Raw genomic sequence first — 4774 nt, forward strand, 5'->3', positions numbered from 1 at the left:
CCTGCAAAATTTAACGTTTGCTACTACTTTTAACTTGACACTTCCCAGCAGTTCTTTCCAGCTCTTCACAGAACAAGATTTCTTCTTACGTTTCAAGTCTCAAACCCATGTATCTCTTTAGTGAGTCCTTTCTTCATGATGTCATCATATGTGTGGTTTAAGTAAGATTATTTCTAATAGTGTTTTATCTCATTCATAACACATTGCTATTGGGTTATCCATTTTTCACTTGTATATATACATATATTTGAGTATATGATAATGTATATATACATATGTATATATTTATTTGAGTATACAATAATATAGTTTATGAAAGCAAAAACCTTTTATGTCTTTTTTTTCTCTCAGCATTGCCTTTTACTTTTGGGGGGAGAGGGTAGGAGGAAGGGGACAGTCCCAGGGAATTGCCAGAGTGTATGCGACTAGTGTACAAGGATGAGATGAGATGAGATGGCCCCCAAGACTCTTTTTCCTATTGATTTTTGTACTCTAATGAAAATGATATGACATATGTGTAATTATCTAGCACAGGGTATTCAATAAATATCAGTTGCCTTTTCTAGCAGGCTCTCCACAGGCTATACCTAGGTATCATCATCCTTTCTCTTTTAGGGAACAAAGCTCACCTAGAAAACTAGGAAACAAAAAGTGCAGTACAGTTTGGGTAACGCAGTTGGCTAGATGGCTTGGTTCAGGGCCTCACTGTGTCCCCATCCTCCCCATTCCACTCTGCCAGTGTTGGGCCGGGAGTAGAGTTTCTCAAGAGGCTTCCCTGAGTCCTAACCAGCTTGTACTAGAAGATTCCATGTGAAGGGCTATGGGCTGAGAGTCTCTGGTGCCCAGTCCCCTCTTTTTAGTGATGATAATTGTAGGGAAAGAAATAGACATATATGCCGATTTCATGGCTGCCTTTGGGACCTCAAAAGCCTTGTTGTGCTAATGTATTGGAAATCTACATGATTCAAATGATTCACAGCAGCCTGAAGTCCTGCTTGATGTACATCAGAATCAAGAATAACTTTGGAGATAAAGATGCCTAACTGGGAGGCCTTTCCTCCCCAGATATTAAATGCCAGCTGAGCTCCACAGGGCTTCTTCAGTGTGACAGTTCTAGGCAGAAACTGGGTCATTGTTGCAGTCTGGGTGATACACCCTCTCATGAGGAGGAATCCATGTTTGGGGATTGCAGGCAGGCAGGAAAACCACTGGGCAGTCATCATAAGGAATCCAGCTGTCCATCTCCAGTAATAACCCCCAAACCTCAGGCACCTCGTGTTCCTTGGGTTCTGCTCTCACTGCCAATTCAGACTGGAGACCAGAAGTGAATGCTCAGGTGGGTTGGAAAGGACAGGTCTTGGGTTCTGAACACAGGCCCTCCTCTTCCTAAAACACCAAGATCTTTTATGGCTTATTCATTGCCATATTGCTAAGTGCCATATAGCTAAGTGCTAAGTGCCTAGAACTGTGTGATGTATACTAGGTCTCAATGAATATTTATTGAATAAATGAATGGGTGGATAAAGAGATGTGATATTCATTCATGAAGGATGAAAAAAGGCTGAACAGTATAAAAATTCTAAACAGAAAACATAAGAATAAACATAAGTCAGTTGACAGAAATAGGTGTCTACAAACTGTGTGTGGCATACATTTATCAATGGTTAACACATAAGCATTGATTTATAAAATACACATTCAAGAATTCTTCAGAGTGATATTTTCCCCAATTATCAAGATATGTTTAAGGACTAGTGGCTTCAGCTTATATTGAAATATGTGAACTAACTAAACTTTCATATATTTCTACTCAAGTAAGCATGAAATTAGCTGAGCTGCCTTATATCCTTCTATAAAATGTCAATATGAAATTCAAATCCATCATTGAATATGGCTAACTTGTCCTTTACAGTTGTTGTATTGTGGTACTAAGTCAAACACCATCAAAATAGCTAACATGCCATCTCATTTTCCATAACTTATACCTATCACCTCAAATGCAACATCACTTACCTTCAAGGGTATCTTGTATTCTCTACTCCATGGAGGTATATAATGAGACAGCTCTGGCGATGATCGTGGTACAGTCTCATCATTGCCAAAATACATTAGTTTGTTGTGCCCTCCCCACAAGTTTCCTCCCCAACAATCACACTTGTCAGATGTGGTTGTTATCAACTGGCATAATTAATTTTCTTATTCTATTTCATGTAAGGAGGGCACAGGAAAGAGAAACTTGTTATGATCCATGTAGAGGCATAATGTTAATAAGATTCCAAAATTGAACTGAGGCAGATTTTTGAGGGTTTGAAGTTGAAGCATTTCATTTCTCTGAAGAAAAGCCTTCACATGACAGAATGAGACAATATGGAAGCTGGCTTAATGTCTACAGAAGACTTTCATCTTGTCTGGTTATTCAACAACTATTACATTGCTTTAGGAAACTCCCGAAAGATAGCAGTGCAGTGTGACACAATTCTGATCAAACCAGGGAGAAGACAGGATAGAGGTGACCTATTCTCGGATTTAAAGAATTCTTTAATTCTTGCCTCACTTTCCCAGCTTTAATGAAGTCCATCTCTTTCTCTCTGAACTCCAAAGACAATTATTTTTTTCCTTTCTATACTATAACTTATCATGCGTCAGTTGTACACATCTTCCATCTCACACTAGCTTATAGCCTTGTCAAATGAAGGATCTGAGGTTTGTTTTTCTTTCTCATGAATACTAACGACAGATCACAGCACTTGAGTTTCAAAGTATGTTTAAACAGTAACTAAAATTACACTTTATAAGTGTTCGTGAAACTTTTGTTAAATAATTTACCAAAATTATCTGTTGGCAGAAAAAAAACGAAGGAAGAAAGGGAGTAAGGAAGAAATAACTCCTAGTTAGAGTTACTTTTTATATAAGAAGATTTTAATCTAAGGAGTTTAGCTAAGAGCTAAGTTTTCCTAATATTTTCAAACCTTTATTTTAAGTCCATTGGAGGTAGGAATGCCAAATATCAAGATACTGGCTAAAGCTTTCATCAACAAGGTGACAGCTTGCTCCTAATGTTTAAGCAATTAAAAGATCTATCTGGGAGGCACTGCTTTGCCAACATGAAAGCCTTCCGCCTCAGTGACTGCCACACATTGCAATCCCTACATGTGTCCCATTGATCTCTTAAAGAGAGCAACAATTAATTCCAGGTGTCTCTTTGGGCAAAGTATATTCCTGGCTCACCTGTGAAATCACATGTTTTCTAACAAGTCTCTTTGCTTTCCACATTCAAAGAAAGTGCATTTACCACATATGATGCAGTATGCTATAAAACCAAGTTTTCTGTAGCAAATATTTGCTATTACTCTCGACTGCCTCCCCAGGGTTTACCTCTGTGACATTGGACAAGTCTTTCCAGCCTCAATTTTCTCTCTTTTAAATGTGAATAATAATTTTGCTGCTGATTGCCTTTCTAGAAATACTAGTGATGGGAGAGGGGAAGTGAAATAGAATACTGCAAAAAACAGGAATATGGACGTAAGGTCCTAGGAGAAAGTAGTGTCAGGTAGGCTTCCTCCCAGATACAACATTTTACTGACAGATCCTCAGTATCTGTAGCATGTACAGAGCCAGTATCTGCCTAAATTATTTGGAAGGAAGACAAGAATAAAGCATCTAGGAGAGAATATATGAATATAACACACAAAAATCAGAATAATTGCATTATTTTCCTCTTCTCAAGATTAAAGGTGAAGCAAGAATGTTGCAAACTTTTAACCTGGGCTCAAAAGCAAGTAGGAGAAAATTAGGCAAATAGGAAATAAAAAAGAAATTCCTAAGTTAACTCTAGGATTATACTATCATATTCTGTGTTTTCCTGTCATTTTCATACAGTAGTTCTTATCAAAAGTAGTCATTTGGCTAAGAGAAAAGGAAAACAATATGTAAAGTAGCTTTGATGACAAAAATGTAGACTTCTAATGTGTATACTTTCTCCATTGTATTTTCTATTGATTATCTGAAAAATTCCTTGTATCATTCCTTGTTCAACCTGAACCCAAATAGAATATTTCTGAATAATATGTTTCTAAAAATAAGAGTTTCAAGAAATTTGAAGCTGTGGCAATATAGTCTAAAGAACTTTTACATAAAGGATCAGAAAGACTGGCTATTGTTTAATACCGTAGGAGAGAACGTTTCAGTGAGGAAAGAGTTCTGAATTCTTGACTTCTAAGAGCTACATTGTTTTAGAATAAGAAGATATTTAATTTTCATATTCAATAATTTGCTTCATTTCACAATTTTTCTTTTGGTGATTTTGACTTCAGTAAAGATTAATTACTAAAATGAAAACTGATCCTTGGATGTAATGAGATTTCTTGAAGTGATTTTATTTATTCATTCATTATTTTACTGAAAAGTTATAGACAAATTACATCTGCTCAAAAGCAGTTTCTTCCAGTTTATCAGTGCAAGAATCTGTATGGCTTCAAAGGAAAATAAATAGACCCCCAATTTAAAAAAATCAATGCAACTAAAAATCAAGAGTTTCTTAGGAAATTTTTGTAAACGACAGAAAGAAAAAAGGATCAATAGTAAAGATGCCCAGAAAAGATTTTTTAAATGATGATTTAAACATGTCTATAATTGATATGAACATATCAATTATTGAGTGTTTACTGTAAGAATAATAACTAATATTTATTTTGTGCTCACTATGTTCTAAGCCTTTTTTTCTTTTTTTTTTTTTTTTAAATGAGTTCACTCATTCTGTCCTAACAATCTGGGT

General features: G+C 36.0%; 1 pseudogene; it reads right to left on the bottom strand.

Annotated features, from left to right (window-relative positions):
• Positions 1-856: 856 nt before the first annotated feature.
• On the bottom strand, positions 857-1242 carry LOC144221850 (PDZ domain-containing protein 11 pseudogene; annotated as a pseudogene).
• Between the last annotated feature and the right edge of the window lie 3532 nt (positions 1243-4774).

Source organism: Crocuta crocuta, unplaced genomic scaffold, assembly GCF_008692635.1.
Source record: "Crocuta crocuta isolate KB4526 unplaced genomic scaffold, BGI_CrCroc_1.0 scaffold151, whole genome shotgun sequence".
In the NCBI taxonomy this organism is placed as follows: domain Eukaryota; kingdom Metazoa; phylum Chordata; class Mammalia; order Carnivora; family Hyaenidae; genus Crocuta; species Crocuta crocuta.